This window comes from Hetaerina americana, unplaced genomic scaffold (assembly GCF_022747635.1).
Source record: "Hetaerina americana unplaced genomic scaffold, ioHetAmer1.1.p SCAF_12, whole genome shotgun sequence".
Lineage (NCBI taxonomy): Eukaryota > Metazoa > Arthropoda > Insecta > Odonata > Calopterygidae > Hetaerina > Hetaerina americana.
Genome location: NW_027286292.1, coordinates 21,007,162 through 21,033,029, shown reverse-complemented (window position 1 = coordinate 21,033,029; position 25,868 = coordinate 21,007,162).

Here is a 25,868-nt window from a genome sequence, read left to right as displayed (position 1 = left end):
GTAAAAATATGATGGGCAAAAGAGATATTTTGAGTCCTGGCAACTACGGGGCTTGGCCCAATCGGCCGTGTGTCGTGCCCGGCAGCGGGGGAGGCAAGGCTTCCGCGGTCGTCATCCCACGAAACCCTTGCAAGGGAAAACCAGCAGCAGCAGGAATGAAGACGCAGGAGAAGAAGACAAAATTAGTTAGAACAGGAACGTGGTATGTTAGGACAATGATGAGGACAGGGAAATTGGAGAATGTTAAGCGAGAGATGGAAAGGGGAAATAAAGATATTTTAGGTCTATGCGAGGTGAGATGGAAAGATAGCGGGGATTACTGGAGTGATAAGTATAGAATAATATACAGCGGTGGGGACGAGAGCCAACGAGGGGTTGCCATAGTATTAAATGAAGAGGTAGGAAGAAACGTAGTCAACATAGAGCAGGTAACGGATAGAATACTACTAGTGGAGATAAAAGCAGAACCGACGAACTTAGTTATTATTCAGGTATACATGCCACCGAGCAACCATAAGGAAGAAGAGGTCGATAGGATATACGATCAGTTAGAGGACATGATCGCGTGTGTTCCCGCAGGGAAACATTTGATAGTGATGGGGGATTGGAATGCGACGGTAGGCGAAGGAAGAGATGGTGATGAGGTGGGGGACTACGGTTTAGGCACGAGGAATGACCGCGGGGAGATGGATGAGCGGCAAAAATGGAAGAATATAAAAACAGAAATAGGCAAAATGAAGTACAAAGAATTGAACAATAAATTGAGGCGGGCAACAAATAAAGCAAAATAAGCATGGTGGAAGACGCAGTGCGAGGATATGGAAAGTCTTCAGAGGAAGGGTGAAATCGGTGCGCTGTACAGCAAAGTTAAAGCTTTATCGGGAAGTAAGAAAGGGAGATCTATGCTAACAATTAGAGATAAGACGGGTAACGTAGTAGTTGACACAGGAAAGATCCAAGAGAGATGGAAGGAGTATATAGAAGAACTGTATAGTAAAGAACTCAGATCAACAAAGTTAGACATTGAAAAAGAAAATGACGTAGAGGAAGACAGCTTAGGTCCAGGAATACTAGACAATGAGATGTAAAGGGCATTAAGGCAGATGAAACTAAATAAGGCCGTGGGGGTGGATAACATTCCCGTGGAACTTTTAAAATGCTTAGGAAAATGTGGGAGGAAGTGGCTATATGGGCTGATCCGTAACATTTATGAGGAGGGAATCTGGCCGGAAGACTTTGTGAGATCAGTTTTAGTTCCTATTCCGAAAAAGGTAAAGGCCACGTCATGTGAGGACTATAGGACAATTAGTTTGATAACCCACGCAGCTAAAGTTTTTCTCAGGATCATAAACAAAAGGATAGAGAGTAGGGCAAATGATTACTTAGGGGATGATCAGTTTGGGTTTAGGAAGGGGAGAGGTACGCGTGATGCCATTGCAGTAATGAGATTATTGATCGAGAGGAATATAGAACACATCCAGGAGGTATTTGCCTGTTTCGTGGATTTCGAAAAGGCGTTTGATTGAGTGAATTGGGAAAAACTAATGAGTATATTGCAGAAAATAGGAATAGATTGGAGGGAAAGGAGGCTAATCCGCAACCTGTACATGTCTCAGACTGCTCAGGTGCGAGTGGGCAACGGGGAGTCCGGTTGGGAAGTGTTAGGAAGAGGTGTAAGGCAGGGTTGCCCATTATCACCGCTGCTGTTCAACCTGTATGCAGAGGAAATGATAAAAGAGGCATGGGAAGAACTCGAGGTAGGAATGAAGGTGGGCGGGGAATTCATAAAATCAGTTAGGTTTGCTGATGACCAAGCTTTAGTTTGTCAGTCAGCCAAGGGGCTGCAAGCATTGCTGAGTGAATTGGAAATTCAGTGCGACAGGTATGGGATGAGAATCAATATTAATAAAACAAAGGTTATACGATTTTCTAGAAAGAAAAAGGCTAAGCTTAACATTAAAGTAGAAGGGCAAAAACTAGAGCAGGTAGAACATTTTACGTATGTCGGCAGTGTTTTGGACCAACACGGTCAAAATAGTAGGGACGAAAGGAGAAGAATTGCGCTAGGCAAAGAGGCTTTCACAAGGAGGAAGGAGTTAATGATGGCGACGTTGAGTAAGGATGTTAAGAAAAGACTCGTAAAAACTTTGATATGGAGCGTAGCTATGTACGGTGCGGAAACGTGGTCATTGAAGCAGAACGATAGGCATAGACTGGAGGCTTTTGAAATATGGGTGTGGAGAAGAATGGAGAAGGTGAAATGGACAGAGAAGAAAACAAACGAGGAAGTACTTGGTATGGTGGGCGAAGAGAGGGGTTTGTCGGGAGAAATCCTATGGAGGCAGGAAAAGTGGATGAAGTGGGTATTGGCCAGCAGTTGGATGTTGAAGACTGAGATTGAGGGTAGAATGTTGGGCAAAAGAGGAAAGGGAAGGAACAGGATAGGGATGTTGGACGGGATGAAGGGAGGAAGAAAGTACTCAGAGATGAAGAGGGACCTGATATAGAGTAGGATGATGGATTTTGTGTTTTTGTTAGGAGTAATAAAATATTTGTTTGGTAGTTGTGTCCATCCAAAAACCTACCTTAACCGGTAGATTACCTAAAAAAAAATATTTATATGTATATATATGCTATCTGACCAGGCAAACTTCATACCGTCTTACAATCAAAAGCACAGTTAGTCCATTTATAAATTAAGAACGGCTGCACCAATTTAATTAATATTTGACCTGTTGTGATAATATAAGGAAAAAAATCTACAAAAAATTGCAAAACTATGTATTACGATGGCGCGTGAGAAAGAAATTTTCTTTATTTCATATATATATATATATATATATATATATATATATATATATATATATATATATATATATATATATATATATATATATACATTTCGCATAATTCTCTTGAGTCAAGAACCTTCTGATATACAACATTTTTTGCTTTGTTATCATGCGAAAGAACAAATAAAGCGGATGGTGTACCAGCAACTGAACATGGCGCATAATTGGCCATGAAAAAACATGGGATTTCTAGATTAATATCGCAAAAACTCAACGATTGGCCTTGTGATTTGTTAATCGTCATCGCGAATGCAACACGAATCGGAAAATGAATTTATTTTAACCCAAAGGACATATCTGTTGCGATCTTGGAAATCCTCAGAATAAGAACTTCCTCATCTTTGATGTTTCCTAGAGTATAGTCGCGTGAATCACATTGACCATCGGTGTTTTAGCATATGTGTTCCATTTTATAGTTTTGGTTGGTTTAGGTTTCGAAGCACCATAGCCACTAAGCCAACCTTCAGCTGTAAATTGTGTATTGGTAAGCCAGGCACATCCAAGGAGTTAAAAAATTCTGATGGATAGTTGGGGAATTCGTTTTCGTTTGTTACAATGTCAATAGATTTGAATAAATTCAGTGTACCAACGATTTCAGTCTGAATTGCAAATTTTAAGTCATCCACATCCTTGTTTTAGCGACCAAAGTTTCTTGCTCTCTCAACCATCTTTGATATATTTGGTTATCAATGATGTTCGGGAACACTTTGTTGATGAGCTTATCTTTTGCTAAACTTTCGAGAAAATGAAATCAATTCGCTCGATTCATCGACAGGAACACTGCCATTACCGATAGTCAATAATTGCTTGGAGAAATTTTCAGCATATGGTTTGTTTAGCAATGCAACTGTCATGTTTGTTTTCTGTTGAAATTTTTTCACATAGCACCACAGGTTTGATGATTTGAGGCAAGCTTTTATTTAGTTGGTAGTAGTCGATCTTGGAATGACTGGCAGTGTTTGGAGGAAATCGCCAGATAGTAAAATCATTGCGGCACCAAAGCATCTCGAGCCATTACGCAGATCTTTCACACTCCGGTGAAGTGCTTTCAGTGCGCGTTTGAGCGCCATCGAGCAAACCATCCCACTTGATGATTTTAGACGCGACTAAAATTTTGGCCATTGCGGAATGTTTCGAAATGTTACATGTCACTTGTTCAGAATTTTGTAGGGTAAACGGCAACCTTAATGCTGAATGAGCCGTACGGCATCCTTTCAACAATGTGGCCGCTATGCCAGGAGGAGAAACTGCTACCGCAATGTCCAAATTCGCACGTAAAGTGGCCAAAAGCAATGGTATGAGGAATGTCTTCCCAGTTCCAAGAGGGTCATCCAGGGAAAATAAGTTACCATTTCCATCATCAATTACCTTCATTAATGTATCATATACTTCCTTCTGTTGGGGGTTCAGCAGGGGTATATTAGTGTGAACTGATTGGTCTAATTCATGTCGATCAAATTCACGTTCACGTTCCAAATCTCTGATAAACGCGTCGTTCATTTCACGATCTGGAGCTGGCATTGTTAACTTCACTAATAAACTGCCGAACATGAGGTAACACATGCCCTCAATCAACAGCAAAGACATCTTCTGATTTACCTCAATATCGAGAATTCTTGAACTAATACGATTCGATGTAAAATGTCTTCTAATATGTTATCCTTGCATTGGTCCCACAGGTCACGTGGATTGGATGGGAAGACTGTCGAAAGGATGATAGCAAATAATGTGCGTATCGTATTTGGAGATGCAGAAATAGTTGCTTCAGCCATTGTCATGCCCCAATGATTATCGTTTTCAAGTTAATTGAACTCTTGACATACAGCACGAAATGTTGGGCACAGACTATCATTAACAGTTCGTAGTGATTCGTACAATGGTGGCCCTCAAACATTCACCAGTAATAACCGCAAATTGAAGAATTCATCTTTCTTCTTCCATTAGATATTTTACGATATTATTATTATTTATTATTATTAAAAATACACCTGTGCTGATAGACATTGTCAGGTGGCACACAAGTCCCAAATAATCGCAAAAGATAATACATAAAACCAGACTTCAAAACACAAATCTCTTTAGCAAAACAAGTGAATCCCCATCCCATTTACAACCATTAATCAGCAAGAAAAAAAAGATAAATTAAAAAAAAATTAAGCTATTACATATAATACAATACACCACTCATCAATCAAATTATTACATATGCCTTACATCTATTCTTAAAAGTATACACTCTGTTAGGAAAGGGCTCGAATATTTTTGCAGGTAAGGTGTTCCACTCAACAATTGTTCTATTTATAAAAGATTTTTTTTTATTTGCTCTCTGTGCCCGGCATTTAACCTTAAATTTGTGATCATTTCTGCCTATAAAATTTGGGTTCCCCGCCTCTTTCCTAAGAACTGCCCAAGCTTTCTCCCCCTTCAGAATTGGGAACATTCCACAAAGTCTGCTTACTTTCCTTCTAGATTCTAGAGGTTCCCAGCCCAGCGTTTCTAGCATGTAAGACACACTCTCCATCCTCCTATGCTTCCCCAGTACATATCGGGTAGCCTTTCTTTGCACCTTTTCCAGTTTTTTAATATGACCTTCTTCATGAGGGTCCCATACAAGAGAAGCGTTCTCTAAAATTGGTCTTAATAGGGTCTGATAAGCCTTCTCCTTGGTTGCTCTAACGCTCCCTTTGAGGTTTCTCATTACCCAATGAAGAGTTTTGAAAGCTTTCTTATAGATGTACTCCACATTTAGCCCCCACCCTAAGTCCTTAGATAAATATACACCTAAGTATTTGACAGTATCACTTCTAGGAATGACATTTTCTGAGAATTTATATTCCCTATTGTTTCCATTTACCTTATTGCTAAAAGTGATGGATTTGCATTTGCCAACATTAATATCCATGCCATTTTTTGTCACCCAATCTGCCATTTTATTAATGTCCCTTTGAAGTGTGTCACGGTCTCTGTCATTTTCGACTTTCCTGTAGATAATACAGTCGTCTGCAAAAAGTCTTATCTGAGAATTAATATTTATTGGGAGATCATTTATATATATTAAAAACAAGAGCGGGCCCGGTACGCTTCCTTGTGGGACTCCCGATGTTACCCTTGTTTTTTCAGAATACACTTCTCCTAATTTGACCCTTTTTGTTCGACCTTCCATTAAATTTCTGACCCAAGAGATTACTCTTCCATCTGTGTGTAGTGGCAATTGGCCCATCTTAAGCATTAAGCGATCGTGGTCAACTTTGTCAAAGGCTTTTGACAGGTCGACTATTATAGCATCCACTTCTATTCCCGCATCCATAGAGTCGAACATTTCTTGGCAGAACCCTAATAGCTGAGTTTCGCAAGAGTGCCCTTTTCTAAAACCGTATTGGCGACTATACAACCAATTCTCACTCTCCCACAAGTCCCAGAGATAATCAGCCATTATCTTTGCTAATAGCTTGCATACAACTGATGTCAAGCTTACCGGTCTATAATTATCAACTAGTGCCTTATCTCCTCCTTTGAAAATTTGCGTAACATATGCCTCCTTCCAAGCATTTGGCAGGGCATTATTGTTTAAGGTAACATTGAATAAATGATTTATATAATTTGAAACTACGCTACCACCCAATTTAAGCAAGTCAATTGAGATACCATCTGGCCCTTTTGATTTATTTGCCCTCATTTTCATAATTTTTTTATAAATTTCTGCGCTCGTCGTTTTAATACTTTTGGTATTTAATATTTTTCCGCCTCCTTGTTGACTCAGAGATGTATCTACAGGATCCTTTTATTTACCATAACCTTAAACACACTTGCATACCAATTATTAAACGCATTAGCCTTTTCCTTATCATCAACGATTAGTGTTCCATCCTCTTTTTTAAAGCTGTTATGTTTCCCCTGTTGTCTTTCCTCCTCCGGAGGTACTTGTAATATTTATTTCCATTATCTATCCTGATTATTTTCTGTAGAAAACTATCTTTGGCTATTTTCTTTTCTCTATTCAATTCACGAACTATTTTTTTGTAAATTATGAGCCATTCCGAGCTCTCGTTCCGTTTTTTGTGACTCACTCTCAGTTTTTTCTTCAAGGATCTAATTTTGCAGTTGTAGAACTCTGGATCAGTATTTTCTTTAAGAACCTTTTTCAGGACAAATTTATTTAATCCCTCCTCCATTATCCCCTTAAATGTTTTCCAGATTTCTTCTACATTCTGCCCACCACTTACCCATTGCAAATACTTTTCCCTTAAAAAGGTCTGGAACCCTTCCCTATCACCACGTTTATATTGCCAAACTATCTTTTTGTTTACTAGCCCCTTATACTGAGCCCTCTCCCAGTTAAGATACATACGCACAGCTGAATGGTCACTTATTCCCGGAAGGACATTGACTTCCCCTAACCACCTTTGATACTACCCACATATGATATTACGATACGATACTTTAACGACACTTAAATTGTCATTCTGCTTTTCTGGGTTGAGAAAACTCCAAAACATCATATTTCATTAAAAACGACGATAGGATAAGATATTTTATGATACGATATTACGATACTATACTTTTATACGATACGATATTACGATACGATATTTTAATGGTTATTCTGCTATTTTGGGTTGAGACGAATCCACAAAACCAAATATCAATAAAATCAACGGTACGATTCGATACTTTCACGATAAATTAATGTTTATTCTGCTAATCTGGAATGAGTCGTATCAAAAAACGACATCATTAAAATCGGTTCAGCCGTTCTCGAGTTATAAATGGTGTAACTAACACGATTTACGACTTTCTTTTATATGTATATATATATATATATATATATATATATATATATATATATATATATATATATATATATATTATATACATATATATACATATATATATATATATATGTGTGTGTGTGTGTGTGTAATACTATATGTATATTATATTTGTTTAACCTAGATAAGTAATTATCCGGATCATTATGTCATTACACTTCAAATTAATATCCGAAAGTTTCTCCTTTTTTTGCTAATTTACCTAAAACATTTCAAAATGGCATTCTGATCACTAAAATTATGTACTTTTCATATTGATTTTTTTGTCAATATTAATGAAATAAGTGTAAATAAGGATACATTTTTCTACGAAACTATTAGTTGCAGGGTGCCTCTCTTCATTTGAAATTGTAAAAAGAAATATGTTCCTCTAGAAAATGGGATAAGTTGCAAGCCTATGTTACCGTAAACCTTCTAACAATACAACCTTTAAATGACTTAGACGGAAAAAGGACGCTCAATCGAAAAATCTGTGTTTCCCCAACTTATTTATTCCCGAGCACTCTGACTATCATGGACGAGGGCAAGACATGGTGGACAAGGATCGCTCCGAATTCCCAGGCCATCCGCCTGATGCCGCTCACTTCCATTGGTAATATTTTCGTGAGAGTGAAGCGCACGCGGCTCTTATCACGTCTTACAAATCCAGCCCTCCCTCATCACCGTTATTAATGCACCTCTTCGACCTTGAAAGAGATTCACCGTAAAGGCCGCGCAACCCTACCGCCAATCGCTAGGCCACCCTCCACGGGCGGCCGCTGCCGTGCGCCGAGCTTTTAAAAATGTATCCTCCTCCCCATGCCCTCTGCCTCCGGGACATTCGAAATAAATAGTGGCGAGGATGGCCGCCCATGAGCCCGTGGCTCCAACAGCTTTCTTCCCCCCTCCAGCTACCCTAACGTGCCCCTCCCCTCCCGAAAATAAACGGGCAATTTGTTTGCTCCGGAGTTTGACCAGGGAGAGTTTTTCTTGGGCCAGTGGGTGGTCCGCGAGATGGTCCAATGACAGATGGAAATGGCAGGACGAGTCAGGCCGCGGAGATTTCGGGGTTTGGGGTGGAATGACGAAGGGGAGGGCCTGACCGTTGTATGCTGGAGTGCGGATGTGGACAGTTGTCGTGGATGCACATGGGTAGAGGAGATTTTTTTAAAAGAAGCTGGGGGATGGGTCATTTTGGTGCCATCGCTTCGTAAACGACGGTGGACTGCTAGCGTTTGTTTTGGCTCTTGGCACGCCTTTCGCCACACACTTGGAATTTTAAATGAATCTCAATTAATACGCAATGCTTCCTCGACGGTTGCCAAGCAACGGGGCCTGCCGCCCCGATCTTGATCAAAATAGTCCATTGAGGATGGTGACTTCATGCTAAGTTTATGTAGGCGAGGGTCGAATTGCTCTTTTATTCATCCGAGCTGGCATTCGCATTGCATACAAGTCTGCTCTGTGGAATCCAAATATATTTGCCGAGGCAAATATTCAGGTCTGGAAACGCTAGGAATTTATGCATTAAAGCGGAAAAGAATATTATATTAAATCAATTTGGGCCCTGAAAGTATTTTTAAATGGATGTGCGGTGAGGCCGGGCATACTTGATAAATTTGTGATTAAAACAGAGTAGTTAGTAAAGTGGCATCAGTTCATGAAATCATGATAATGAGATACTGCCGTAATACAAATAAGTACAATGAATGATTCCTTATTAATTAATATTAGGTCATTATTCCAAAAATATTGTTTCAAACCGAGCCCATCAATCAAACAGTTTGTAGAATTTTAAGTTGTAAAATGCCTCAAAATTTATTTAATTATGTCTTAAATCCATGTGTGACCACTATGATGCATAAATTATTTTATATATTGGATGAAGATTATCGCAGTTGTTATATTTTATATGTTAACCATCCGATACTTTGAAATTTTAACTCTGTCAGTTTCTGGGCAGAGCACATTGATAGTTTACTTCAGTATATTAAAGAAGATATTGAAGTTTGTTGAATATAAGGATGGGCAAAAAGGAAAATGTTTAAGGTGATATATTCAAGGGCTTTCCAACGGGTCAAGGTGCCAGCTGCCAATGTTTCGATAGCTAACTTAGTCATTGTCGTCAGCGTATAAGTTGGAGAACGTTCATTTTAATATGTTAAATAAACACCATGACCTAACGTCATGTGATTGAGAGAATAATTACGGCTAATCGTTAATAAAAGATAAGCAGTTATCATTTCTTCATCCTTTTGAATCAGAATAAGTTTTGAGGAACTATTTGTGCAATGACATATAATGTAAATAATTCCTTCGGATTTGATAAATACTTATCCATAAATGGAGCCTATTTGAATAAAATGTACGCAATTTGCTTAAACTTTGTGTACAAATTCAAAAGAACGACGAAATGAAGAAGGTAACATGGGTAATTAATTAAATGATTAAATTCTATCCACAATTTAGTCCATTCTGCATTTTCCTCGATAGTTAGAGAAGACTGGTTTTAGAAAATGGCCGTTTTAAAAACTAAATGCTCTTTTATTTTCAAGAAAAGCACTGCTCAACCATTAAAATTAAAACAAGCCTTTCAACTGTGAAATCAATCGATTATATGCAAATTATTTTTAGTTAATTAGCTAATGTGGGCTTTACACATAAGATACCATGCCATCGATGTTAGCCAGAGAGTCTCTTGAGTTCTTTTTATGGGATATGTGCACAAATATTCCGGTTTACCAGTAAGTTATTGAAAATGAAGAATGCAAAAACTATTGCATTTAAAGGATAGATATATAACAATAGAACAATCATATAAAACGTTTTGTAAGATTCGATATTTTTTCAAGTATGGTTTGAAATATTTTCTAAATCCTATTTCATGGAAAATTTTCATTTTCAAAAAAAAATGTTGAATTTAGAGTTTAACAAAGAAAATATTTGATGAATATTATGGCATTCACATTGTTTCCTTTAATATCTTCGCTCCTCACCCACCTTTTGGCCAATATGACCGTTCATATGGCAGTCACCTTTAAGTGATCACTGAAAAACTAGTACATTCTTCTCTTGGATTGAAATCATTCTGGGGTAATAGTACTATATTTTACGTTTTGGTGTTATTGGCCAAAATCTACTTCCACTTCCATGAGGTAGAAAAACATAATGCCTACCATACCATACTACCTTCCTACCATAATGCCCAGAGAGTTGTCAATAAAATAGCCTCCGTTATGCTATAAAAATTATACCGAAATAGAAACAGAAAATGTATTCTTTTCATATTCAAAATAAATTACTCTACTATTTTATAAATATTCGTAAAAAAGATTTAAACACTTGTAATATCTCTGAGCCTCGTTTTCCTATTCCTTCAGCACAAGAAATGTCCGCCTGAGATCGCAGCCAACTGATGACGGCATCTTGAAGTTCCTGATCGAGACGAGCACAAAGCAGGTAGTACACTTAACTCTCTAGCCGTGTTTTTATGCATCAGAGTTGTATAAATCTGTACAAAACTTTTAAAGATTTCAGGTATTGTCAAGCGCACACAGCAACAAACATTTCCTCAGTCTTTAGGTCCAGTTCATAGCTCACCACAGACCAGCGGGTTGTCATCATAGTGGAAATTTATGTGCACTCATAGACGAACGACAAAATTGACGTTCAAATCTTATTATTCATCATATTTGGTCTTTACAGAACACAAATTTCCCGATCATTGTCGGCAGCTTTGAATTTTTTTCAGCAAAAACCTTATCACTGAAAGAACTTTTCATTAGGCGGTAATTTCAATTCTTTCATTCATTTAGACTCGCTTTTGTAAGCAAACGAGCGGAGCGACCTTCTAACCGCTGTAGATCAAGGTGTACTGACCTGCCGTGTGCGCCAAAACAGCGACCATTCGGCTCCCTTTACTAATTCTCACGCCTGACAAAAACGTAAGTTACTTGGTGGACATCCTGCGTATTAAAAAAGTTATACGAGGGTCATCCGGAAAGTAGTACCCGTTCGTGAAATAAAAACACAAAAGTAAATATTAACAAACACAAAAAATTTTATTTGAAAGAGGATACTTTAAACTACTTCTCAACATAATCTCCAAGCAAATTAAGGCATTTGTCATAACGTGTGACAAGTTTCTGTATTCCTGCTGCATAGTCCTTCGCCGCCAGCTCATTGAGATACGCGAGGGACCCATCTTGCACAAATTTTTGCATAATGCAGATGGTGTTTAACAATTTCATGAACAATTGTTCGAGAAACATTGGGAAAATGCTCACAGATGTCATCAATTGTGACGCGCTGATCGTTCCTCACGAATTCGTCAACTGAGCTCACCAGTTGGTCTGTAATGACAGACGGTCTCCCCGAACGCTCATCGTCGTGTGTGTTCCCCCTCCCCATGTTGAAGTTGCGACACCACCGCCGAACAGACGACTCGTCCATTACATTGTCTCCATACACCTCCTTTAATTGGCGATGAATATCACATGGGCGAACGTTTCTTGCATTGAGGAATTTAATCACTGCCCTCACTTCACAACTGGCGGCGTTCTCAATTTTTTTAAACATTGTAAACAATCACAGAAACAACACAGGCAATGCTAGCGTCACGCAACTTGGCTCAGAGAAGGCAGACAAGCCACTGAAGCTATCTGACCTCGTCCAGCGGCTACTCGCGTCGTCAGCACTTCATGCGGCACGAACGGGTACTACTTTCCGGATGACCCTCGTATTATGTTGATAGTATATTAGAAATACATTGCTGACATAAAACTAACAAGTAAAATTAATCTTAAATCCTCCAGTTGGGATGCAAATTTTATATGATTATTCTCTATTGGATCAAAGATATATTTATTGAGAACGACTGGTTTCAGCTGACCTACCTATACTATATGACCTCAGTACTCGTTTTAGTACGTTTTATGCATAGTTTCTTACCGTTACTACTGTAGTTTCAACTTATTATCAACAGTTATTGTTGACTTAATTCTTAGAATGATAGATTGATCGATAGAGGTCTCAATTTGGGATCTACATTAATTATACATAAGATACACGTTTAGGGAATGATGACCAGGAAATTTTGCGCTACACAAAACAAAAAATTAACTTTATCATAACGTTTAGGTTTTTTATATAAGCAAAGATTATTGATTAGTATACACTGGTGTTTACGCGGCCATATATGTGTTTACGTCTTGAATATTATATATATATATATATATATATATATATATATATATATATATATATGTATATATACTGGGGGATCGAGCTGGTGCGGGGGCTAACGTACTGGCTTCCCAAAGGCGCGGGTTCAAATCCCGCCGGTGTTGAATATTTTTCAGAGGTATCTCGATCCCTACTTGAGGTGCTTTGTGGAGGGCACTTTGACTGAGTACGCCGTCCGTCGTATGGGACGTTAAACTACGAACCCCTTGGCACCTTTCGTAAAGAGTAGGCTAATGCCGACGCTGGGTTTCTCTCCACCGCTCAGCCTTTGAAGGGCTTGTGCCCTCCGATGACACCTAGAGCAGTGCTGGCGGGAGTAATAAAAATTGCTCCTGGAAGGGTCACCCATGCCAGATAGGTCGAAGGTTAGGAGCCAGACGAAAGGTAGTCCACGCAGCGTCTGTTCCTCAGTGAGGCGGCTGCAATGGCGTCTAACCCCAGTGGGGCGGCCAGTAAGTGAGGGTGTCGCGCAGAAATCACTAGTGAGGAAGGCAACTGGAAACCACCTCAATTACCATTCCCAAGATCAATATGTTGGAAACTTAAGAGATATGATTCCTGGCACCTATGGGCCTCAGCCCAATCGGCCACGTGTCGCGCCCGGCAGCGGGGGAGGCAAGGCTTCCGCGGTCGTCATCCCACGAAACGCTTGCAAGGGACAACCAGCAGCAGCAGGACAGAAGACGCAGGAGAAGAAGAACAAATTAGTTAGAATAGGAACGTGGAATGTTAGGACAATGATTAGGACAGGGAAATTGGAGAATGTTAAGCGAGAGATGGAAAGGGGAAACATAAATATTTTAGGTCTATGCGAGGTAAGATGGAAGGATAGCGGGGATTCCTGGAGTGATAATTATAGAATAATATACAGCGGCGGGGACGACCGCCAACGAGGAGTTTTCATTGTATTAAATAAAGAGGTAGGAAGAAGCGTGATCAACATAGAACAGGTAACGGATGGAATATTACTGGTAGAGATAAAAGCAGAACCGTCGAACTTTGTTATTATTCATATAAATATGCCACCGAGTAACCTTGCGGCGGAAGAGATCGGTAGAAAATACGAACAGTTACAGGACAAAATCGCGTGTATTTTCCGGCAGGGACACATTTTATAGGTCTTAACCAACACTTAGTTTAGACCCCAGAAAAGAGGCAGGTATGCATGGAAAATGCCAGATGACTCAGAAAGGTTTCAGCTAGGTTACATTCTTTTTATGTCACATGTTTAGAAACAGTGAGATAAACTCGCAAAGCTACCTGGGAGTGGATGTGGACTCCGACCACAATTTAGCTGTAATGAAATTTAGCGTCCGTTTCAAAAGACAAGGCAGGGGCGGCGGGTTAAAAAATGGAATGTAGAAGCATTAAATGGATTAACAAGGAAGGAGTACCAACAGGCATGTAGAGGAAATCATGGACGTTGGTAAAGATCCAAGTACTATCGAAGAAAAATGGGAAAGTATCAAGAAAGGGCTATCGAAATGCTTAAAATCCACTATTGTAACCGTTACCGCAAAAAGGACTAGAAAACCATGGATCACGGATGAGATAATTACAATGATGGATTGGAGGAGAAAATGGAATAAGGTAAACACAGAGTTTGGCAAAATGAAGTAAAAAGAATGAAACAATAATTTGAGTCGGGCAACAAATAAAGCAAAAGAAGCATGGTGGAAGACGCAGTGTGAGGATATGGAAAGCTGACCGAGGAAGGTTGAAATTGGTGCGCTTTACATAAAAGTTAAATCTTTATCGGGAAGTAAGAAAGGGAGATATATGCTAACAGTAAGAGATAAGGCGGGTAAGACAAGAGATGAAAAAGGAAAGGGTCAAGAGAAATGGAAGGAATATACAGAAGAACTGTATAGTAGAGAACATAAGCCAACAAAATTAGACATAGAATAGGAACATGACGTAGAGGAAGATATCTTGGGCCCAGGTATAATCGACAATGAGATAGAAGAACATTATGGGATATGAAACTAAATCCGGCCGTGGGGGTGGAAAAGATCCTTTCAGAACTACTGAAATGTTTAGGAAGTTTAGGTGCAAGTGGGGAACGGGGAGTCCAGATGGGCAGTGTTTGGAAAAGGTGTAATACAGGGTTGCCCCTTATCACCGTTGCTGTTCAACCTGTATGCAGAGGATATGATTTAAGAGGCATGGGAAGAACTAGAGGTAGGAATGAAAGTGGATGGGGAATTCGTGAAAACAAGTTAGGTTTGCTGATGACCAAGCTTTAGTTTGTCAGTCAGCCAAGGGGTTACAAGCATTGCTTAGTGAATTTGAAATTCAGTGCGACAGGTATGGGATGAAAATTATTGTTAATAAAACAAAGGTTATGCGATTTTCTAGAAGGAAAACGGCTAAGCTAAACATTAAAATAGGAGGTCAAAAGCAAGAGCAGGTAGAACAGTTTACGTACCTTGGTAGTGTTGTGAACCAACACGGTCAAAGTGGTAGGGACGTAAGGAGAAGAATTGGGCTAGGCATAGAGGCTTTCACAAGGAGGAGGGACTTGATGACAGGGACGTTGAGTAAGAATATTAAGAAAAGACTCGTAAAAACTGTGATATGGAGCGTAGCTATGTACGGCGCGGAAACGTGGTCATTGAAGCAGGAGGATAGGCGTAGACTGGAGGCTTTTGAAATGTGGGTGTGGAGAAGAATGGTGAAGGTGAAATGGACAGAGAAGAAAACAAATGAGGAAGTACTTGGTATGGTGGGCGAAGAGAGGGGTTTGTTGGGAGAAATCCTATGGAGGCAGGAAAAGTGGATGAAGGGGCTATTGACCGGCAGCGGGATGTTATAGACTGTAATTGGGGGAGAATTTTAGGCAAATGAGGAAACGGAAGGAAATGGAAAGGGATGTTGGACGGGATGAAGGGAGGAAGGACGTTCCCAGAGCTAGGAGGTGGAGTAGGATTTTGTGTTTTGCTAGGGGTTACAAATTATTTAAATAGTAATTATGTCCATCCAAAACCTACCTTAACCGGTAGATTACCTAAAAAAATATGTATATGAATATATATATATATATATATATATATATATATATATATATATATATATATATATATATGTCCATATATATATATATATTTTTATATATATATATACATATATATATATATATATATATATATATATATATATATATATATATATGTCCATATATATATATATATATATTTTTATATATATATACATATATATATATATATATATATATATATATATATATATATATATATATATATATATATATATATATATGTGTACATATAAATGCGTGTTTGTGAGCGTGTGTGTGCTAGTACCTTACGAATCCTTAACTTTACATTTTCTTTAACTAAGAAATGCGTGAATCCTGTTCAATTGAAAACCGAATCCGTTTTTAATTTGTTTCGTAATTCATCCATTCAAAATTCATTTTTTCAAAGGTTTACAAAAATAAAATGGATATCTTTCTTCCATGATCTACGAGATTCCAATATATTTTTTACTTGAAAAGGGATTATTGTATGTTAATATTTGGATAAATAAAATAACGTTTAATTTAAATGTATTACTGTTTTTCTTTCTCGGTAACATAAGGATGATAAACTGTTTCCTGGCAGTATTAATATTCTAACTCTGTTGAAGGGAAAAGCATTTACCAATGAAGCTATTGCTGGCCCTCAATCTCTTCTACTATATAACATGCGAAAGCTCCCTCTAGGAGGGTCCACTGATTGAATTATTCGCTTTTCTGCCGCTTTCACTTCCGGTGTAGTATTGCCATTTCTCGTGGTGTTCTTGAAGGAAGAACAATCCGCACGAATAGACTCGGGGAAAAATTTTTGGGAAATATAAATCACCTGAAAACTCTTTAATATTAGCCGTTTTCAACTTCCTGTAATACCCTCCTTCCCTTCTTTAAAGGGTGTTCCGGAAAATGGGACCGGAAATGAAAGGGAAGGAGTGGAGCGGAAAGAGAGAGAACCAGCGGCGCAAGACAAAAGGGAAATGTATTGGTTCATCGATGTGCACGCTGCGTCGCTGTTATGAAATTACGTCTCCAAAGGATTAAACTCAACCCTTTTGCCCACGAAAAGAGAAACGTATTTTGCGTCACTCATGCCTTTATCCCTTCCGTTCCTAAATTTCGATTTCTCTCCAAAGCGCTTCGCCCCCGGACGCTGGTTTGAATTAGTGCGTAGGAAAAGCGGCGTGAAGTAATGATTAAATTTAGAATCCTTTGGGCGCAGCCGTCCTCCATTTTTTACTCTATATAAATGGCTTAATAGTTTATAAATTGATATAGTAAACTATTGCCAATGAATAAACATATCCTCTTGCAGAGACATGTTCAAAGGTGAAACTTTAGAAATAAATATTTTAAATACATTTTCCCCTATGAATATTTAGCGAGTATTAATCGTTAATACATTTTCTTATTATTTATACCGTCAATATGAAGTTGAAACTTCAAATAAATATATTTCAGTTTGTTACACTGAAAATGGATTGAGAATGAGAGCCCTTTAATGGTGGTGGTGTGAAATTTGTATCGCTTAGTAATTTATTTTAAGGATCTCTACCATACGAGTATATCTCGCTAAACAGAGATCTTCAGGGAAGAAAGATATTTTTAACCTGTGATGGAGTAGTTATTTTATGTTCATCTGAGGTTTTCAGGTCATTTTTGTTGGCCAATGAAGAAGAAATTTAATATTTTGTTATGTATTTCATTTCGCATGAATCCAACGTCAAGTATTTTGAATAATATATTGGAAAACCATTAGAGGAATTTAAGTTATTCATTCTCAGTGTAACAAGAGCAGATATAATTTCTATTTGTAATTGAGAAAGTATCCTGCAAATTTGAAACAACATTATAATATATATCATCACAAATATTCCATTTTAAATAGATATTTCAGTCCGGGTGATTATAGCATTGCAATACAAAAACGCGTTTTTTCTAGAATAAACCGCCTTCAAAGAAAAACCCACAAATGGTCGGCTATGATGAAAACTGTTCCATTTTTCTTAGTCCGAGTTGGATACTCCCTTTGCAGTAACTTATTTAAATATTAATGAACACCTGTAATATTTCACTCTATTCCGTCATCTCTCTTCGCTAAAGAAAAAAATTTCCGTTTTGAGTTGCGCTTGGGTTGGAATAAAATGACGTATTAGTAGCAAGGCTGCGGTATCGAGTGAGATATTGATTAAAAAAGACGAATTTTTTCAAGTTGGTTCCACCTCGGTTTTCTGAGTTCGAATTTAGGATTAAAGGTAGAAAAAAATAAAGAGATTCTTTTTTTGCATTACGCATTGCATGTAAATGATGAAAAGCTGATGCAATTGGCTCTTTCCACTACACCTGCAGGGGTTGTACTAGTGATATCAGCGGCGTTTGGTTTAATTGTCTGTTTATGCTCGTGTACACCTGATCAAGCTCTTATCTAGAAGTGGGGAAATGTGGAAAAGGTTCACATATTGTTTTCAATGAAAACAATTTGTTGCACCTACTTTTTGACACTATGTTTTTGAGAGTTATTAAAATTATTAGATGAATAAATTTGGCAGAAATTATGAAATAGCTTCCGATTGTACTTTTTAATATCGAGGAATGACACTAATGTATCGGACTCTACCATGGGAAATTTATTGATTTAGAACTAAAATCATTCGTTTAAATGAATATACTTTGTAACTTCCACACAATTAAATAGCTTCCGATTGTGTGGAAGTTACAAAGTATATTCATTTAAACGAACATGAACCTCCACAAAGTTGAGCCCGAGACCATAGAATTCAACTAAAATCATATTCAAATATTGAACATTCTGCAATCTGTTTTAAATGTGTCAGTTTTACTATTCTATAGATGTAGTTACCAGTAATTAGATTTTAAAATTAAATTAAAAATCCATTACTATATGATTTAGCATCTTTGTACAACCCTATCCTTCTACGTCACTTGCTTACATTGACCAACGTCAGCACCGTAATTTAGAAACTTATAGTAGTAGTTATCATGGAAGGTGACTGACAGCTAACGTTATTTGCACCATTAGGAAATGGCAGGAAACAATAAAAGGTGCAGAAAAACCATTCGTGCAGAATCCATTACGTTAGCCACCTCACCATTCCGATACCCCCTAAATATTAATCTCTTCCTGATAAATATAATATAAGAACTAATATGTGAGGCAGTCTGCGTGAGGTTCCTTGATTTCGACCCGACGAAGTAAATTATCTAATTCTGCTCTAATCTCTATGGCGAAATATAATGCTCAATATGCTTGAAAAAACGTAAAAAATCTGTAGCAAAATTAGTTGTTAGATGCTGCGTTCTCCTTGTTTTACATGACCTATGTATAACACTTTTCATGACACAACAAATAAGGTTTGATTCAGAAAATAATAATATACGTATAGGATTGAAATATGATAATTTTTATCATATATTTCTTAACCAATCGCATATTTAAATAAACTGGATGAGCTTTAGTTGCTTGCGAGTGTGTATCTATATGTATAGAGGTAAAAAAAATATATAAATGTGTGTATATATATATATATATATATAGATATATCTATATATAAATGTATATACTCGTATATATAGATATATCTACATATAAATGTGTGTATATATATGATTGCTAGGGTGATAATTATAGAATAATATACAGCGGCGGGGACGACCGCCAACGAGGGGTTGCCATAGTATTAAATAAAGAGGTAGGAAGAAGCGTAGTCAACATAGACCAGGTAACGGATAGATTATTAATAGTAGAGATAAAAGCAGAACCGACGACTTTGGTTATTATTCAGGTGTACATGCCACCTGGCAACCATAAGGAAGAAGAGGTCGATAGGATATACGATCAGTTAGAGGATATAATCGCGTGTGTTCCCGCAGGAAAACAATTGATAGTGATGGGGAATTGGAATGCGACGGTAGGCGAAGGAAGAGATGGTGACGAGGTTGGGGACTACGGTTTAGGCACGACGAATTACCGTGGGAAGAAAGCAGTTCAGATCTGCAGGAGACAGGGGATAGTCATCACCAACACTTGGTTTACACACCGCAAAAGACGCAGCTATACATGGAAAATGCCAGTTTACTCAGAAAGGTATCAGATAGGTTATATTCTGGTTAGACACATGTGGAGGAACAGTGTGATAAATTCGCACAGTTTCCCGGGAGCGGATGCGGACTCTGACCAAAACTTAGTTGTTATGAAATGTAGCGTCCGTTTCAATAAGATAAGGCAGGGGCGGCGAGTTAGAAAATGGAATGTAGAAGCATTAAATGGTTTGAAAATATAGAAATACAAACAGGTGGTAGAGGAAATAATGGAGGATGGTAAAGAGGTAAGTACTATCGAAGAAAAATGGGAAAGTTTCAAGAAAGGGTTGTCTAAAGCCGCAAAAGACACTATTGGAACCGTTAACGCTAAAAGGACTAGGAAACCATGGATCACGGATGACATGATTACAAAGATGGATGAGCGGCTAAAATGGAAGAATGTAAATACAGAATTAGGCAAAATGAAGTACAAAGAATTGAACAATGAATTGAAACGGGCAACAAATAAAGCAAAAGAAGCATGGTGGAAGACGCAGGGCGAGGATATAGAAAGTATGCAGGGGAAGGGGGAAATCGGTGCGCTGTACAGCAAAGTTAAATCGTTATCGGGAAGTAAGAAAGGAAGAGCTATGCTAACAGTTAGAAATAAGGCGGGTAAGGTAATAGTTGACGCAGGGAAAATCCAAGAGAGATGGAAGGAGTATATAGAAGAACTGTATAGTAAAGAACTCAGATCAACACAGTTAGACATTGAAAAAGAAAATGACGTAGAGGAAGACAGCTTAGGTCCAGGCATACTAGACAATGAGATATAAAGGGCATTAGGGGAGATGAAACTAAATAAGGCCGTGGGGGTAGATAACATTCCCGTGGAACTTTTAAAATGCTTAGGAAAATGTTGGGAGGAAGAGGCTATATAAGCTGACCCGTAGTATTTATGAGGAAGGAATCTGGCCAGAAGACTTTGTGAGATCAGTTTTAGTTCCTATTCCGAAAAAGTTAAAGGCTACATCATGTGAGGACTACAGGACGATAAGTTTGATGTCCCACGCGTCTAAAGTTGTTCTCAGGATCATAAACAAAAGGATCGAGAGTAGGGCAAATGATTACTTAGGGGATGATCATTTTGGGTTAAGGAAAGGGGAGAGGTACGCGTGATGCCATCGCAGTCATGAGATTATTAATCGAGAGGAATAAAGAACACAACCAGGAGGTATTTGCCGGGATCTTAGATTTCGAAAAAGCGTTTGATAGAGTGAATTGGGAAAAACTAATGAGTATATTGCAGAAAATAGGAATAGATTGGAGGGAAAGGAGGCTAATCCATAACCAGCATGTCTCAGACTGCTCAGGTGCGGGTGGACAACGGGGAGTCCGGATGGGCAGTGTTAGGAAGAGGTGTAAGGCAGGGTTGCCCATTGTTGGGCAACCCTGCCTTACCGTTGTTGTTCAACCTGTATGCAGAGGAAATGATCAAAGAGGCATGGGAAGGACTCGAGGTAGGAATGAAAGTGGGCGGGGAATTCGTAAAAGCAGTTAGGTTTTCTGATGACCAAGCTTCAGTTTGTCAGTCAGCCAAGGGGTTACAAGCATTGCTGAGTGAATTGGGAATTCAGTGCGACAGGTATGGGATGAAAATCAATATTAATAAAACATAGGTTATGCGATTTTCTAGAAAGAAAAAGGCTAAGCTAAGCATTAAAATAGGAGGTCAAAAAATAGAGCAGGTAGAACAGTTTACGTATCTCGGTAGTGTTTCGGACAAACATGGTCAAAGTAGTAGGGACGTAAGGAGAAGAATTGCGCTAGGAAAAGGGGCATTCACAAGGAGGAGGGAGTTGATGACAGGGTCTTTGAGTAAGGATGTTAAGAAAAGACTTAAGAAAAACTTTGATATGGTGCGTAGCTATGTACGGCACGGAAACGTGGTCATTGAAGTAGTAGGATAGACGTAGACTGGTGGTTTTTTAAATGTGGGTGTGGAGAAGAATGGAAAAGGTAAAATGTACAGAGAAGAAAACCATTGAGGAAGTATTTGGTATGGTGGGCGAAGAGAGGGGTTTTTTGGGAGAATTCTTGTGGAGGCAGGAAAAGTGGATAAGCGAGTATTGACCGGCAGTGGGTTCTTGAAGCATGTAATATTAGTGAGATTGTTAGGGAAAGTGAGGGACAGGATAGGGATGTTGAACGGGATGAAGGGAGGAAGAAAGTACTCAGAGATGAAGAGGGGTCTGATGTAGAGTAGGATACTGGATTTTATTATTATTATTATTATTATATGGATACTGGATATTATTATTTATTTATATTTAAACACACATGCATGCACATTTATTTTGCAGATTTGGAATCTATGAACTGGGGATGCCAATGAATAGTAAGTATAATACAAAAATTCCTTAACTCTAACTGTAAATAGTGGGCATTAGGGGAGCAGGTTAAATGATGAATGAACCAAGTCATTTTCCTTTTCATGTACTTGAGTGTACGGTGCCACATTTGGTATGCCCTGTCCCCAAGAATGCTCTTCCTGGTCTATGCATTAAATTACTCTATTGGTCACCGAGTTTTTCGTGTTGTCTCCAAAGTATATTCGTTCCAAAAATCTTTTCGCTAAAAGCCAGAATTTTACGAACATAAATTTTAGACCACAATTTTGTCGACCTGTTTTAACCTGTCAGCAGAATTTCTGAAAAAGGAGCCAAAAAATAAGTAATGCGCACTGGCGTATTATGTCAAGTTTCCCCTAAATAATATTATGAGAGCCAGCCGGTTTGACGTCACGCCGTGCCCGTTGAGACTTTTGCCTCTACGGAAGCAATGGGAAGTATTTATGCGTATTGGATAAGGCGCCGCTGGGAGTGGTTGGCGGGCAGAAGAGATGGGTTTTGTTAAGCAGAGGAGAGGGTTAACATGAGAGGTTCAAAAGGAGAAAGAGATATGGCCCGAGAGGCAGAGGACGACGGGAGAATTGTCATAAAGGTGGTCCTGGGATGAGCTCAATGGGAGGATAGCTACGGATACTCCTTAATGGTGGTGTGGTGGATAGGCGCTTCTTCGTTTGATGGAAACCTTGCAAAATTAATTCGCCATTTTCTTTTCCACTTTCAGAGGGTGAATATGGAATTATTAATTATATTAGGTAAAAGGACTCTTTCTATGTTTTTCCAAGTCTTTTGCGATATATTTTCAATATTTTACATTCGCGATGCCAATATTTTCCCAAAGATAATCAAGTTCGTGGTTGATCTCATTTATTGGAATTGGGTTAATCGTAGTGGAGGAGCGAGAGTCATGAAATTAAAACCATATTCTATGAAAGAAATTTGTAGTTTTTACCCCTACTAATTTCTACAAAAGTAGCTTAGGTTTCAATTTTCATTATCTTCAAATTAACATAAACGGTCTTGGATTCAAATGATATTAATAACTTAGATAATATTCTTTGAAAAATCACATTTATTGGTTCAAGGTATCAGCATTATTTGCTGTTAAGTTTAGAGAGAATTTAAGTTTATGGTTGTTAAATGCCCAGCATAAATATTTAATTCCTGGTATTGGAAAACAATTTAGTATATGAGTATCTTTAGTTTAACATAAGTACATTGACATAAACCTGAAATGATAAAATCGAAGGTCACATAATTCTTAATCGTTTGATGGGCATACGCAACATTTTCACCTGTGCAAGCTCGATATGAGAGGCCTTAATAAGCTAATTGTTTTTCAGCTAACCATATAATTACGATAGTTTGCATTTCATGTACATATTTAAATGACATTTCCCAATATGGAAATTCCCTTGCCATGGATTTATAGCGTAGTCACTTATCCAATTGAGGTATGCGATATCGCTTGATGGCGGGGAAAGTGAAATGTTGCGATCAAATTTACTTATCTAGTTGTACAAAATCTCATTTTTCGCTAACCAAATGAAATTAGAAATTGGTTAATTAATGCTTTAATGCGTTGTTAATATATGTTAATTAAAAAGTAAATTTTATCTAGTTCTATAAGTTCATCACGTCATATTAAACTATTAGACCAAAGAGTTAAATGAATATTTACGTCTCTCATCAAGTTTTAATATTTTACAATTAGGTTTTATCACCTTTGCATGTCAGCATATCATCAATTTAGTATGAACTAACACTAAAATACAGAATGTTCTGAAGTATGTACACATTATAAGCATAACGAGTATCTGTACTCAACACTAACTAATATCACTGAAACATTTTGAAGGTTAGGTTTAAAATACAGTGATTACACATCATAAATCATTACAACTCAATTATAAGTCCCGGGTACGGTTCTTAAGTTTAATCCTTTTTTTTAACGTTTACGCTTATATTCTCATTTGTCTTCATTTGTTGCCCTTACATAGCTAAGCTATTTAATTATCTATAATTTCCTTTCTGAATGAGACTTTCAGTTGCCCTTACTCCTTTACAGCATATTAATAAAAGCAATGCCCTTAAGTGACCAAAGAGCTCTGAAAAGATGGATTTCTTAATTGATAACGAATTGCAAATACATAAATAGTTCAAAATATAAATTATTAATATCATTCAAAGCACTTAGGCCCATTTCGTCTTTCCCCATCGATCTCATGCTTTCTCATTCAATTCTCATATAAGTGTTGGGAGTAAATTTATGGCGATGGCGTGCAAAAATAAAGGCCAAGATCGGCTCATTTCGCCTCCAAGCTTACCATTTTTCATCCGCCATTTCATTTGGGCGGCTCGGGTTCCCGCGTTGATTCATTAATCCTCCGTATCTGCCTCACGCGTCTTGGGTACCTTGGCAAACGCCTCAGCCAAGGTCCACCCGCTTGACCAGTTCGTCGGCCAGCCATATCCGAACAATTCACGAGCTTCAAAATCGCGAAAATCGAGTTTCATCGACTGGGAAGCTGAAAAATCAGGGTCATCGCCTTTTCCGCTAAAAATATCCGATGGTAAAAATAAATATTATAGCGCATTTATTTTTCTATTTTAGGACGAGGTGATAAGTGATGAAATATGAAAGGCTCTGTGGGTAGATGTTATTGGTGAAAGAAACCTTTTCCGAGAAAATTGGAAAAAATACCTTCTGCTCCGAGTAGGGACTTAAACATGTATCCTTAGCTAATGCAACACATTTTTAAGTTTTCTGGGCTATGTATTACTATTTAACTGATAATTTCCGATTCGGTGAAATTAATGCTGATCAAGGGAAACGTTTGAAGTCTGCTTTGCTTTGAGAATCAAAATAGGAGGAATTTCATGGAAGTTATTTTGACGGCAAAGAAAACGTATAGTACAATGTAAAAAGTTCAAAGTTTAAAAATCACCTGCCTTAACCGTGATTCGAACCCGGATCGCTCAATATCCGGCTGATTGTTTTAGCTAGATACACTAACTAGCCCCATCACATTGAATAATTTTGATTATCATAAAAGATCAAGATATTTCGCCGGCTTTGAATCTACGGTAATATAACGGTGTTGAATATACTGGGGCTAACTTACAAAATAAACGTGGTGGTGGCATTTTAGGATCTTTAATTTATTGACAAATAAAAGGTAAACAAGAAAACACGGTTGCAAAAATATTATGGGCGCAGATACAAATTGGGGTCATAATTGTACCAGAAAACTTGGGAAAGGGCAGAAAAATGCAATTTGTGAAGAAAGAGAAGAATAAAAAAATTTGTTCGCTAAATATTTTAATACTTATTAATCGATTTTGATTTGCAATTTATCACTTAGAATAGTAACATTAGTTCTTAAATATACATATATATTTTAAAGAAGTCGCAGTTGAGACTATTTAGAATTTTTATTTAGTGATATCAATTTAGTTCTTTTGAATTATTTTTTCCACAATC